The following is a 15,861-nucleotide window of genomic DNA, read 5'->3' as shown; positions in this document are numbered from 1 at the left end:
AATTCATTTAATGAATAAATTATTCCTTCGGCGAGCAAGTGACGGCGATAAGTAGCTTTACCATTTATTAATTTACTTAATAAATATATTATTTCATTGGCAAGCAAGCGGTACCAACAATAAGTTTGGCGATTTATTAGCTTATTTGATGGATAAACTTTTTTTTTGACAAGCAAGCGACAACAACAAGTAGCTCAGCTTTTTGATGGATTATTTAGTTAATAAATTTATTCCTTGGTGAGCAAGTAGTGGCAATAAGTAAATTAGCTGTTAATTAGTTTATTTAATAAATTTATAACTTCTTTGGCGAGCAAGCGATGGCAAGCTAATTAAACTAAGGTGAGCTACTAATTGCTGATAGTTGCTCATCAAATAAATAGTCCATTTATCAAATAATGTAATAAAAATCTGAGCCACTTACTGCTACCACTTTCTCGCCGAGGAATGAATTTATTTACTGAATAATCTAATAAAAAGCTGAGCTACTCGTTGCCGTTAATTGCTCACCAAAAAATCAATGTGGTTATGAAATAAACTAATAAATGGATAAGTTACTCATTGCCATCACTTTTTTGCCAAGAATAAAAATTATTTATCAAATGAACTCATCAAAAGCTGGGCTTTTTATTGGTGTCACTCGCTCCCAACATAAATAATTTATTTCTTAACTGAGCTAATAAATAGCTAAACTATAAACTGCCATCGCTTGCTCGCCTAAGAAGTTATAAATTTATAAAATAAGCTATAATTAACAGCTAATTTACTTATTACCAGTACTTACTCACCAAGTAATAATTTTATTAACTCAATAATCTATCAAAAAGCTGAGCTACTCGTTGTCGTTGCTTGCTTGTCAAAAAAAAAGTTTATCTATAGGCTAGCAGTAAAAAAGCATCATAAGCGTAGCGTTATTGGCTGACTCGTGATTCCCTGGTCGAATACGCACCAGGTGAAACCCGATTTTTCCTAACAAATAAATTGCTGAATTTCTCATTACCGACACTTGCTTGCCATAAAAATAATTCATTTGACGAATGAACTAATATATAGCTAATTTACTTATTGCCACTACTTTTACTCGCCTAAGAAATAATTTGTTTATTGCGTGAATTAATAAAAAGCTGGGCTATTTACCACCGACGATTTCTCGCCCAAGAATAAGTTTAACAATAAAAGGGATTCATGAAAAGCTGAGCTATTTATTGCTACTGCTTGCTCGCAAAAGAAATATTGTATTTATTTAATAATCTATTGAAAATCAGAGTTACTCATTGCCGTCGCTTTCTTACAAAAAAAATGCTTTATTTAATAAATGAATTCATAAATAGCTAATCAAGTCGTTGCCGTCACTCGCTCACCGAAGAAAAAATGTAGTTTCCAAATAAAATAATGATAAGCTCAGCTTTTTGTTTGCAGCTGCTTGCTTGCTAGAAAAATGATTTATTTAATAAATAAATTAATGAATAGCTGAGCTTCTCATTAACGTCGCATTCCCGCTATAGAGATATATTTATTTTTAGATTTTGTTTTATCTATTTAATAAATTAATAAGTAGCTAAGCTACTTTTTGCCGTCTCTTGCTGATCAAATAAATATTTTATCTATTTAATGAACTTTCAAAATGCTAAGCTTTTTTTTGCCATCGCTTGCCTGCCAAAGAATCATCTGAGTTATTGCATAAACTAATAAATAGCTGAGCTATTTATTGCCACTGCTTGCTCGCCAAAGGAATAGTTTATCTATCATATCAACTAATAAATCGCTGAATTTCTTACTGCCGTAGTTTGCTTGCCAAAGAAATAATATATTCATCAAGTAAATTAATTAATAGTAGAGCTACTCATCGCCGTTGCTTACTCGCCGAAGAAAGAATTAATTCATTTAAAAAAGTAATAAATAGCTGAGCTACTCGTTGATGTCGCTTGCTCACTAAAAAGTTAATTAGTTTATTAAACTAATAAACAGCTGAGCTTCTTATTGCCATCACTTGCTTGCTAAAGAAATTATATATTTATTAAACAAATTAATAAATAGCTGAGCTACTCTTCGCTTTCGCTTGCTCAGCAAAAAAATAATTTATTCATTAAACTTAGAAATAGCTGGGCTTGTTATTAGCATTTCTTGCTCCCCAACTGAATAATTTATTTCTTAACTGAACTAATGAATAGCTGAGCTATGAACTGCCATCGCTTGCTCGCCAAAGAAGTTATAAATTTATTAAATAAACTAATTAACAGCTAATTTACTTATTGCCACTACTTGCTCACCAAGGAATAAATTTATTAACTAAATAATCCATCAAAAAGCTGAGCTACTTGTTGTTGTCGCTTGCTTGTCAAAAAAAAAGTTTATCTATCAAATAAGCTAATAAATCGCCAAACTTATTGTTGGTACCGCTTGCTTGCCAATGAAATAATATATTTATTAAGTAAATTAATAAATGGTAAAGCTACTTATCGCCGTCACTTGCTCGCCGAAGGAATAATTTATTCATTAAATGAATTAATAAATGACTGGGCTAGTTATCACCACCGCTTGCTTACATAAGAATTATTCTACTTACTGTTAAAATCTCCGAAACAGCAAGGCTTTTTTAACTAGCGCTTTCTTTCCCAGTAAATAATTTAATTATTATTTAGAATGTTCTTGTAATTATACATTAATATATTTATGTAAATCTTGAGCAAATTTTACCCGGTGTATACATAATATTCATTTAACAGTTACCTGATTTTTTATTAAGCTATTGTTGAGTCCAACTTTTGCATATTCATTACCAAGTGCAATTTTAATAGAGAAAGATTTACTGTGAAAAATGTGACGAAAAAAAAAAATTGTTTCCTAAATTAAAATCATTAAATAGAAAAAAAAAAAAAAAAAAAGAAAAAAAAAAAAATTGATTAATAACTGATTTATGATAAAATAACGAATATACAATTTAATAACTCGACTAAACCTCTTATTCATCTCTACATTTACCTCTCTATTTTTTATTTACTCTTTAAATAATCTTGTCTTTGACTTTACATCATTTCTATAGGTGTAGATTTTGCAATTTTCTTTTGATATTTAACGTTGTGTATGATTAATGTTTTCTCTATTAATGAGCTCAAAGAAAAATTTAATCCAATAGAGAATATCGTGAAAAAAGGATAATGGAAAATAAGAGTAAGGACAGATCCAGGTGTAATAAAATGTTTGTTATTTCTAAAAAAAAATTAGAGTTTAATTTGTAAAAATGTTGAAATGTAACTAATACTTAAATTTTTGAAAGTAGTATCTCTTTAAACAATTTGGTCAATTGCAAATGCTTACTTTTTTCTAGTAGAGCTACATAAATTACGAGAACAGTAGTTGGAAGCGTTTTTAATTACAATTATTGGAGTAGTTGGAATTTATCAGTTTGATCATGAATTTCAGGTGTATAGTCTGACTTAATTGGTATATTATTTGGTTCGGGTACTAATTTATTTTTGTTTCCAACTCTCATTGTTAGTTGAATAAAAGGTATAACTTCAACTATGGTATTATTCGCATAGTTAGCTACCATTAAACCAGAGACTGGGGACTCTACAGCATTATTTTCATAATATACTTCTGTTTGCATCATCGGTGAGATTTGTGGGAATGGGTCCATGCCAGGAAATAAATCAACATTTTATTCAACGTTTCAGCAGATCAATGGTCAGCTCCACCTTACAGAGAGTGTACTATTGCCTGGCCATATGAAGTAGTACTCACAACCAAGCAAGCTCATCTAGGACACTAAGATACATTTAAGTTTCCATGATTTGTTTGAGCCAATTAGCCAACAATATCACCACCCTAAAATAAGATTTGTAATAAAAAATAAGCATCACACAATAAAAAAACAGAGTTGCGAGAAAAATTTAACTGCTACGTACTGGAATATCGAAATTAGGATTCCAAGAGAGAATTCTATTGTCTTTTGCATAACTGAGAAGATCAGAATAATAAGGATTCCAGGCAATTGATATTACTTTCCTTCGATGGTTTTGGAATGTTTTTACGGTGTGGTTGCAAATCTCAAATCCCACAGTTCAATAATTGGATTTTAATCCTCTTCTGAAGCAAGAGACAGCTGTGTGACTATATATAAGGATGTCAGTGTACTGATTTCCATCTCACTTATATTTCAATAATGATGAAGAATTATTATGTTACAATTCCTGATGACAATGCTTATAGAGGCTCTTGAATTGGCATCGGTGAGTATTACCATGGCTTAATTCTTCTTCAAATGACACAACGCTGTGAAAATGTTGAAGCAAGAATGTGTTGCACTGTAAACAACAAAATTTTCTAAGGTCAATTATGAATGTGTAAAAAAAATGTTGCCAAGTAACGTACCTCGTGTATTCCATGATTTATCTAGTACATCCTCAGGTGGTAAATTTTTTTGGAACTAGGAGACATAGACTCATTTGTCCAATTAATATACAAAGTATAAGTGTCACTATCTGTCGCACCAGTAGCTAGAAAATGAGACTGAATTGGATTAAAGTCCAGTGCTCTCACAGGACCTTTGTGTTTGTCGGGACTGCTAATCAAACAGTTTCTGTCGTTCTCAAACATCTTGTCAGCAAAGTGAATTATTATTTTTTCACAATCATAGCAACTCACAATAATGCCAGCTGGATTCGTTCCGTCAGCTCCCCAAATTATTTTGTAAAATCTTGATGGTAGTTATAATTATCATACTAAATTTCTCAACACTACGAATATTTTAGGTACACATGAATAAGAAAAAGGACAAAACCTTTGATCACTTGGCACACTGATCTTGATGTACGTATCATACAGCCTGGCTGCTCCAGGTTGAGAGAATACAAATCCAAACTGGCATTACGATACTAAAACTGATATCCAACTACTGAGCAACTGTTACTGCAGCCAGCAAAATTGGAAAGTTGGTGGGCTGCTGGACTGGAGGTGACCAGGTCACATCTACAGCTTCATGAAATTTCTTAACCTTCATAATTTACTTCATTTGAATAATTGTAAAGACCATCTGCCACAACTGTACTATATGTTTGAAATATGATGAGCTGCGCACTTGTTAACTTTGAGCAAGTCTGAACTTCATTTTTATTATTAACTGTGTGATTAGCATCACATGGCACCAAGTTTTCATGAGAGCGTTGAGTGACTTTTCTCTGTACCTCTTTTGTGAACAATAATTATTAAAAAACTCTTCACTACAGCCTCTGGAGCAACTGGAATTTACAGCCATTCGATGATTTCAGAGATTCAGGTACATTTTCTTGTCAAACTTCATCAGCCCTTGATTTTTCTTATTATCCTCCAAAATTGTGCTGGATAAAACCAAATTTTAACCTCTTGCTTCTTGATAAGTTTTTTTTTTGTTTTGGTTGATTTGATTGCAGGAAAAGTAAATCACAACTTTATGATTGGAAACTTGTGGGAATTACTCATTTGTCAACAATCCCACGTTAAAGTCCTGCTTGATTTACATACAAATTTAAGAGAGACAAAAAAATATACAAAAAGAGAATAAAAAAACAAGCACTGCAACTCACCAAACACTGTTGGGCTTATAACTGAAATATGCAGTTTACTTGTCGGATCTGCTTAGCAGCTACTTGTCAAACTGCTAGCACTAACAGTAGTATCTTTGCTCACCTCATCGTTTGACTTGGTGAAAAAGGCCACAGTTGGTTGAAGAGAAGTCAAGGTCAAGCCATTGGTCAGTAATTATAAGTACCAGCATTAACGTTGGCTTGGCTCTTGGTATCTCAGTTATCAGCACCGGTACAGGAGACAGGAATGACAGAACAGACAACACAGAGCACTTAACCACTATATAGCGCAACAATCAGCTGGTATACATTATATACACATATGTATATATATAGCTTCATCATACATGACTAGTGACTAGTATTTGAGAACCGCTGTCGTAACAGACGACGCTTTTGGCTGTCGCGCAGCCGCGACCAAAAAGCAGTCCCCCTACCACTCTTCTTAGACGGGAGAGTGGTGGGGGGACCACTTTTCGCCATCTTGAAGCCAACACTGTGAAGTCGGCTTTCGACGGAACAGTAGCCTTGTAATTATTCTCAGACGTCTGTCCATACTTTTTTGAATAAAGTAAATGTAGTCAGTTGAAATTGGATATATACACTATTCATACCCCTCTGCATACCTGCAAGTATTATTGAACCAACACATTCTATTATCTCAAGTATAAGGTGTTTTTTTTTTTTACCGAATTACCGTGACAGCCTATTGGCCTAGTCGCTGAGGCCACCAACTCACCACCTATCCGATCGGAAACAGAGCTATGGCGATTATACGGCCCATCATAGAGACCTTGATGTAGGAATACGGGTGGTACACTTTTACTTAACGGTACCGTAACGTTTTGTTACCAGGATCGCGTACGAGCTGTGTACGGGAACCGTATGTATCATGGGCTGTATGGTGCCCGTACACGGCCCGTGAGGCAATATACAATAGAAATTGTATTTGCTTGTTCAATTTGCAATAAAATTAATAATAATAATGATAATAAACGCGCTGTGTGTGCAAACGTTTTAATTTAAAGATCACGCAGTTCTTACATTTTTGTGCTTTTTTTGAGATTTTTTTTCTAATAACTATAAAATCACCTGTACATTTTCATTGTCTAGCCGTTTCTTTTTTAACACTCGCTTTTCTCGGCCACCATCCCAGTCTGCACAGTACTTAAAGACTTGTCCAAGAGCCTGCTTGATCAGTTTTAGCCTCTTCACACACCCTTCTGTCAGTTTAGCATATAACTACGCACTCGAATTGACTTAAGGTGCACAGTATACAAGAATAATATTAGTTGGTTGGTTATAACTGTGAAAACGTAAAGCATACCGCACTACCGCACTATGCATCATGTATATAGGTATACCAACCAATGATATTCTGGTGTACTGTGCACCTTATGTCTATTCGAGTGCGTAGACCTTGAGTTGGAGTCGAGAAACATAACCTGCATGTTTAGTCATTTCACCCATACGGGCTGAGCACAGGCTGTGTACGTTTCCCGAATCCACGGTTCCCGTATACAGCCCGTACCCGATCCCGGTAACAACATGTGTTTGGGCCGTGATGATATGCTTACGGATTCCGTAAACGGGCCGTATACAACCTCATGGGACCCGTAATCTGATTTCCGATCGGGTGTGTGTGGGGGAGTATTGCCGCACCCATTTCCAAACTCTTTGCCTGATATCAAACCTAATCAAGTGTACAGTGTGAGTATCTCCGCTGTAACACCTTGCCAGTTAAGCTGACACTCTCTGCACCAATGGTGCATCGGGTCCACTCTCCTCTGTGTAGCCATTTCCCGGAGAATACTCCATATTTCAGGACATGCACTCCTCGCCGGTTAAGCCAGCGCTCTTTGCTAAAGCGTCAGATCCAGGCTAGTTATTATCCCCGGTGAAACCCCATGTTTCAGGGACCACTCCTTGCCTATAAGGCCAGCGATCCCTGCATCGGATCTTCTAATTCCTAACTATAGCTCTAACACTGTTCTACATTCACCCAGGCCCGAAGACCTGTAGGGCAAGGAAAGAACCTTGGGACTACTCTTAAAGAAATTCCACCGAAAAACCCTCCCCGAAACAGCCGGGGTTACATAGAAACTTTTTCCGATGGAAACAGTTTTTGAAAAAATCTGCATCCACCGAGAATTGAACCTACAACCCCTAGAACAGCGTTGTATCAGTAAGAAGCATACTTACCACTGAGCCAACGCTGCTTATAAGTATACAGTATTATAATACATAAACATAAACTTTTTTGTGCGTATTTGTAACTACTGACTTTTGCCTTACAGCATAATCTGGATGTATGTCTGACTCGAGTCCATGTTGTAAGAAGCTGACATGCTATGAAACACAATTTATTGCACCAATAAACTTACATATCGATGGGTAACTGTGTAAATTTTTATTTACGTATAAATAATGGGAAACACAAATATTATCAAACTATTGTTACAAATATAAGTGTAAGCGACTCACATCTCTTATGTCCCTATTCGGATTCTTTGCCGCCGTGTAGTTAAGTAAGGTAAAGAGACAATATTGCGTCATATATTCTCTTTATTGAAGTATTACGTCAAGTTACACACTTGGTTATTTTTCAACTGCCTTGTTTGGCGTTGTCCTTTCCTTTATATCACTTTCCAACTCCATTATATTAGAATTTGTTAAGTAGTGATGTCCCCTGTGGAATTTTAAATGAGTAGTGGTTCCGCGTTTACTAATGCTGTTCCAGTACTGTTGCAATCGTCTGGGAGTATCAAGGGGTAATTCTTAGTAACGTGGTGCCAATAACCACCTGAGGTTGCACCTTTCGGCATGCGTGTGAGGACATTGACACTGCGAGCTAAAGCTAGCTGTCATCCGTAACACTATTAATGCTGTACTATTATTGATTTGCATAAAATTGATTTAGTTTGCTTTAAAATTATTAAAATTGTAAAACTTTTTTAATGAAATTTATTTTTGAAATTCAAAAGTCTACTAACGAATATCATTTAAATAATATAGAAAAATTGTATTTAAAAATACTAAAATCATTGTTATCAACTTACAGAATCATTAGCTTAAATTTGTAAGTCAGCAAACAATGTTTGGTACTATTACTTCATTGTCGAATTTACAATTGTAAATTGAACAACCATATTTTACTTCACAACTTAAGATGGCTTGGGTGGCTGGTACCGTACCTAGGGTACCAAGGGCCCCTTAAAGATCAACGCTTGTCAACGGTCAGTCTTTCAATAAATATAGTTATTTTGATAACATAAAAGTAAAAGATCAAGGAATTTCCAGAAAAGTACCATGAAATTATAATTGTGAAAATTGGGAGATGTTGCGAGGCAGCCAGATCAATATTTTATACTTTTTTCAGATTTTCTCTTAAATTAAGTAGTTGACCCTATATTTTTAATAATTTAATAGATTTTTTGTAAAAAAAAAAAACAATAACTACTTGAAATTTTTCAGTTTAATCAAAGACCTCCGAAGATATAGTCAATTTTGTGACCACTGTCCATAAAAGTAGGTATTGAATTGGTAAATTTTCAGTAGTGATTTGCGAAAAAATTAAGTCGTTGACCCCAGTATTTTCTTATTGCAAATGAATATAGCATACTTTATTTACATATTTCTAGAATTTCAGAGGTTTTGATCAAGCCGATGAGAATCGCCCAAGCCATCTGAAGGATCTTCTTTTTCCCGTTGCAAAGGTTTATACAAACGCTTTACGAAAATAAAAAAAGCTGTTTTTACATTTCACATCCTGTTTCCAAAATTTTAGTCAACTCTTGATTTTCGCGTCTTGCGAGTACATTACACGTGAATAAAATGACAGGTCCGTCGTGTTGATTAAAGCAGCTTGGTTGTACTTCACGAATATCAGTAGTCTTGGACTTCACTAGGACGCAAGGAATACTGAAGAGTGCTTGACAAAAATGGTTCTACTATATTTGCAGCAGCTATGTTTATTACTAAAATGTTGTTAATACCTGCAATCTCAATCTTATCACGAGCTACCCTATATTGAAAACCAATTGTTAATTTACGATGCTCAGATCAGGAGATATCGATAATTTTGCTAACCGCGTCAGTTTGAAGTAACTTATCCGAAAACGCGTCGATGGCACTGCGAGGAAGAAGGCGTGGCCTACATTGGCGGCATACTCGTGCCACCACTGCTGCTATTACTTTGCAAAAAAACACTATTTTTACGGCTTGATGAAAGACAGAGCCAACTCAGATACTTCGTGAAAAAGTAGCCAACTTGAAATTTGGGTTAAAAAAGTAATCAACTCAGATTTGGCTTGAAAAAGGAGCAAACTCAGGGTCGGATTAAAAAAGCCGCCAACTCGGGAGTGATATTTTTTCATCAAGTTTTGTCGTAGTAGCACTGAGATTTACAATAAAGGTATACGTATATAAACGAACAAATATTTTTCTGTCGAAAAAGCCGTAATTCAGACAAAAAACGTTCAGCATAAAAAAGATGCACAATTTTAAAACAACCAAAATAAACTTTAGTGGTACTAAATCGACCTTGCCATTTTTCCGCAAAATTACCAAAAAGTGTAAGCTTTGCCCTGTTTTATTATGTTTTGTAACTGGCATTCTAATTAACATTTTAAATTTAAATTTTAACAGAACATGGGTTTTGTGCTTTTTAACTTCCCTTTAAAATTCCAAGACGATCGGCTTAAAACTTTTTGCAACCGTCAAATAAACTAAAAAAAGGTCCTTCTGTAAAACGACTTTAAAAAAGTTGTTCGACCAGATAGAGCCATTTCTCAAAATGCCTCTTCTTAATGAATTGTTTGTCTAATACTAGGTAAATTTTCGTATCCTCAATTTTTTAGTAAGTATCCTAAAAATGTATTGAAAAATCGACGCCTCGGTAAAAGACAGAGTCAACTCAGAAAAATTGATCTATCTGGTCGAACAACTTTTTTAGAGTCGTTTTATAGAAGGACTTTTTTTTAGTTTATTTGACGGTTGCAAAAAGTTTTAAGCCAATCGTCTTGAAATTTTAAAGGGAAGTTAAAAAGTACAAAACCCATGTTCTGTCAAAATTTAAATTTAAAATTTTAATTAGAATGCCAGTTACAAAACATAATAAAACAGGGCAAAGCTTACACTTTTTGGTAATTTTGCGGAAAAATAGCAAGGTCGATTAAGGACCACTAGAGTTAATTTTGTTTGTCTTAAAATTGTGCATCTTTTTTATGTTGAACGTTTTTTTGTTTGATTACGGCTTCTTCGATAGAAGCGAAAAACTCTTTTTGGGCCATTTGGACCATTTTTTTGGACCTATTGCTAACATTCTCTTTAATCCTCATGTACTTATGTAGTTACATTTGTCGTCAGGTTCGAGATGTACATTAGGAAATTTTTTGTTGCCCAGTTTGGAGTTTCATCAAATAAGGGTAGTTTTTATCTAGTTTGCTCGCACTATTGATTATTGTTCAATATGTATTTTAATTCAAAGCTATCGTTAAAGTATAGTTTTACAATAATAATATAGGTTTACAGTTGCTAATGAATTAATTTAGCGATTTTATGTGTAGGTCTTTTATAAGGCAGGCGAGATAGTGGATTAGACCCCATATTTTTATAAGAATTATCCGTCCACTTTAGTGCAGGATAATTAAAAGAAATATGATGTAACTAGCTGAGTATATTGTAACACTGCTTTTACGCCTGAATATAAAAAGAGGTGCCCACGCAGCATTGACAATTCTCGCTCTCGTATGTCATCTTTGTCCCTCATAAACTTTGGACTTCTTCTTCTAAAAAGAGGGATTCGAGAAAAAGTTCTTCTGTTCTATGAGCAAAACTAATAACTTAACACCATTAAATGTCTTTAACTATGTTTTATTTAATCAATTAATACTCATACATAGTCTGTCCTACACTGTGCACTTTACTCTATGCACTATACTTTTTACTTCATGCGTCGCTTAGACTGTACTGTAGTGACTCCGCACGAGTCATGAGTTGACGTCCACTACGTCTGGCTCGTCTTGGAGTTTCACCATATCATACCTATCGTAGGTTTAAACTGATGATGTTTGAAGTTCGGTCAAAATTTCTAGCTGTGCGTTTTTTGGCCTCCATACTTGGGACAGGACAACCATCCTATTTGTTGGGTTGCTTTAGATTCAGGATCACTGAACAATCTGTGACATGAGTGTGTCATAATGACCTGATTGTGCCCTCAGCGTGGATTGATTTTTTTGTAGCTGCTTTTAGAGTGAATGCAGTTAAGTTATAGAACAAAATCTCAACGTGTGTTCGAGTTGATTTCTCAAGACCATGTTTTGGTAATGGACTCCATATGCTTGTATTTAAGAGACCTAGTCTATTTAACTCTAAAACCTGTGATTTGGTGAATTTAGTGCATATTTTGATCTCAGTATTAAATTTATTTTCAAATATTTATTTTCGCTAATGTTGATCTAGTTATCCTGATGATTGCTTATAAGCTACATTTTTCCTCTTACTTTCTACGTTTTTTTGTATTATTATTATATTGTTATACCTATATTTAATATTACTTTATTTTATAATTTATGTATTTGCAAATCCATTATGTAGTAGAGTATAATAATTATATCCTTTAGTTTTGTACACACTATGCTTTTGCCTAACTTGGACTTAGAGTCCCTAGCTAATAATAAACAAAGAATCTAATATTATCTAATCTCTCTCTCTCTCTCTCTCTCTCTCTCTGCCTCTCTGCTTGTTATTTCCAAGGTGTGGACACTGGTGTACCTAGCTGTTCGTCAGATAGGTAAGTTTTATCCTGGGAAGGTTGTTCTCTCGCACTGGTGACTTTTTCGTCTGGAGATAACGACATCTGAAAGGGCCACTCTGGTAGCTGTGTCAGAGATTTTCTACCCTATTGACAGCTTTACCATCCGTTGGGTTCGTTCGATTGATGTTTGCATATCACTGCTTGCTGCCTACTACTTCGTGATTGTTTATCACTTCTTACTGCCTATACCAGCTGGTACACTGTCACTGTCACAGCTGATGAAAGCAAAGGTGAAGGCCAGGGCACTTAGCTATGCGTATGCTTGGGCCAGAGGGGGTTATGTGTATTTTCAGTGAAACAGAGACTCGCCCCGCCATTGTATGACAGACTAAACGCTCTGGATTCCTTGCAATGACTTATATGTGAGCGTTTGTCAGCGCCCGTCGTGCCAGTCCAGATTTTGATCCGCGTCGCCCATTTTAATACCAATTCAATTTGCAAACATCTGAATTCCATTCACATACTTATCGATGAGCTTAACGTGGATGTTCTGTGTGTAACTGAGAGCTGGCTGCCACCATTGTAGTGTACATATGTATTTAAGATCCCGGGTTTTGTACTAGTTCATAACGATCGTGAACTGCTAGCTGGGACAGGCGCGTGTCAATACGTTTAGGGTGGTGAAGTTGCTTATTACTTGTGTACCGACTTACATTTTCGTCTCATTGCCTCTCCGCAAATTGAACACCCAAATTCTGTAGAGTATCTGCTTATCGGACAGCGTTTGAGTGGAGGGTGGCGTTTTCTTCTTGCTTCAATTCACTATAGGCCAAAAGGTGGAGTTTTGACAGACTTTTTCAGGGTTGTGTAGGACGAGGCGTGCGGGTATTCAGACATTATTCTTGCGGGGAACTTAAATTCAGATCTTCTTTGTAAGGTTTGTATTCTAAGCATCTGAGTGGCCTGATTGCCAAGAATTCCCTTTATCTAGTACCGTTTGGCGCGACTCATCATTGCGACTCGTCTGATACATGGCTGAACTTTCTTTTGATTACTACACCTTTGCGTTGGCCGCCAGCTCCCTGAATTACTTGCTAGTTTCGTGCGAGATGTCGTGAGAGGGACCGAGTACAGAGATTGGCGTGTAGATTGGGTACAGCTCTCTCTATGGCATGATATCGCGATATGAGGCAAAATGTGAAGGTAAACATTTGTTTGGCAAGAGATGTCTATCTGCGGAATGTGGTTCGTTGTACGCGTGGCTCTGGGGCTTGTTAGGAGAACCTGCGAGGTATGGGGTGGTAAAGGGCACCCGATCCCTGCATTTTGATAGCGGTATTCTCGCGTCATTGGCATCGTACTTCTCTGAAATGTCAAGTGTCCGACCAGCCTGTACGATTAGTAAGCTGGAGGAGTTGCCTGGTACTGCACATCGTTTTGAATTGCTACCGGTTACCGACATGGAGGTTCGGCAGGCCTTTACTAGGTATTTGGATCGCACTCGCGGTCGCTGCCTGGATGAATTGCTAGTTTACTTCAAGTCGTCCCAGCAGACCATTATACCGTTTTTGATCCGCCTTTATAATTTGTCCTTCTCGAACAGTGTCTATCCGGTTGTCTGGAAGCGCTCTATTATAGTCCCTTTGGGTAAAGTGGCAAACCCCCAGGGTCCCAGTGACTTTCGTCCGGTCATTCATTAGATACATTTTGCAAAAGTATTCGATATGTTGATTTCTTATAAACTGACAGAGTTTTTGGAAGGCAATAATCTGCTCTTGACCATGCAGTCGGGTTTCCGTAGACATAAAAGCACACAGTCGGCATTGCTCAAGCTCACAGATGATATTCGTACTGGGATGGAGGTGGGAAAGGTGACTACTCTTGTTTTGTTTGATTCCGTCGTGCCTTTGATTCTATTGACCATACGGTGCTGCTGAAACCGATAAGTAGTCTGGGCTTTGGTGCTAGTGCCCTTCTGGTTTCGCAGCTATTTATTGGGCCACACTCAGTCGGTTGTCAGTTCGGATGGCGTTCAGTCCAAGTTTCTCCTGTCAACGTTGGGATCGAGCTGGAATGTTGACTGGCCCATGTAAGGCGATGCTAGCGTCTAGTCTCATCATGCCTCACTTTGACTACTCTTGCTTGGTCTATGGGACTTTATCGGGGTATCTTTTCATTAAATTAGACAGGCTGTGTAATACCGATGTAAGATTTATTTTTAATCTTAGGCGTGATGCGTCAATGATCCAATACTAAGCGTGACTAGGATGGCTGCGCCCGAGTGTCAGATGGGAATACTTTTGAGCGGTTGTGACGTACAAAATATTAAACATACAAGATCCTCAGTACATGTATGATCTCTTCCCGGTGGGTGGGAACTGCGTCGTTCTGAGCGCTTCCCTCGGTCTGATTTTAATGTGCCGCGTGCAGTTATAAATTGTTATTCATCTTTTTCCCAGTCTATGATAAAGTATTGAGACCAAATTTCTGCACGAATCAGGCTGAGAAATTTGCTAGATTCCTTAAAAGCAGCATGCTATAAGCCCTCACTTCTGCAAGGATCGAAAATTAAAGAGTGTAGTGACTTGCCTGTGCTTATGTAATTTGATTATCATCCCTTAGTGATTGTTTACGTATTTATAAATTGATAATGGCGTCTTTAGACTCACACTGATAAATTTACTGCTATATATTATTACTGTGACTGTTAATGATCTATATTCAAGCGATAATTATGTATACTTATTTTGTCATTGATATTTATTTCTTACATTTGTATACTTTGTATTGATTTGAAACCTTCTGCTGTACGGGTAAATATAACACTTGGTATTAATAAAACTCTGTTAAACTCAAACTCTCCCTTTCTGTCTCTCTCTCTCTCAGTCTTCCTCCTTGCCCTGCACAACTCTACTTGTCTGCACTACTGACAGTTTCTCTCTCACTCTCTCTTTCTCTCTCTCTCTCACAACAAAACTCTACCATTGTTTGCCTGTGGAATTTTTCTTCCAGGTTTGTTGCAAGCCGCTCTACTACAACTTCTTGTTAAGCTATCATCCTCGACAGATTTGCAGTTTCTGACTATTAGTCGACCAATTTGTGATAGCTGCTTGGTATATAACCTCGATCTTGGTGAAGTGAATTTTGGCGCAATTCTCTTTATCGTATCGACTTTATAGTGACTTTTGTATCCTGAATCTGCCGACCTTGTATTTGCCTGGTTCTTACCTACTAGCCTTGTGTTCCTGATGTCTCTGATGTTTGTGCCATTTGAGCCAACTCCTTACCAGAGAGCAAGGCCTACGAAATCAGTGGTGACAGTATAATCTTAGTTAGACATTTTATATTTTCGCAGTCAATGCCTAGCCCTGTGTGTGAAGAAAGTGAGCAGCTCACGCTGTTTGTGCGATTGTGAATGCTATATATGTAGCTGCCTGTCATTATAAAACTTTATATTATCGCTGTTTATATTTCTGGTATATAAGATGATTTCTTGTTTGTATACCTTTCTGAAGTTTATTGAATCAACTGCTTGCTCGTTGA

General features: G+C 36.4%; 1 protein-coding gene and 1 long non-coding RNA gene across 4 annotated transcripts in view; one reads left to right on the top strand and one right to left on the bottom strand.

The window, feature by feature from the left end:
- twr (signal peptidase complex catalytic subunit SEC11 homolog C twr) overlaps positions 1-15,861 on the top strand; it is a 179,308-nt gene that overhangs the window by 109,638 nt on the left and 53,809 nt on the right. The gene's annotated exons all lie outside the window — the stretch shown is intronic.
- LOC149373783 (uncharacterized) lies at positions 3,303-4,732 on the bottom strand. The gene is made up of 3 exons (XR_016293308.1): positions 4,372-4,732; positions 3,906-4,304; positions 3,303-3,825 (listed from the first exon to the last, which is right to left on the bottom strand). It is a non-coding gene; the product is annotated as an uncharacterized LOC149373783 (long non-coding RNA).

This window comes from Copidosoma floridanum, unplaced genomic scaffold (assembly GCF_036245765.1).
Source record: "Copidosoma floridanum isolate Cflo_tuat_1 unplaced genomic scaffold, Cflo_Japanese_pri ptg000027l, whole genome shotgun sequence".
Classification (NCBI taxonomy): domain Eukaryota; kingdom Metazoa; phylum Arthropoda; class Insecta; order Hymenoptera; family Encyrtidae; genus Copidosoma; species Copidosoma floridanum.
This window is presented reverse-complemented; position numbering and strand designations above follow the sequence as displayed.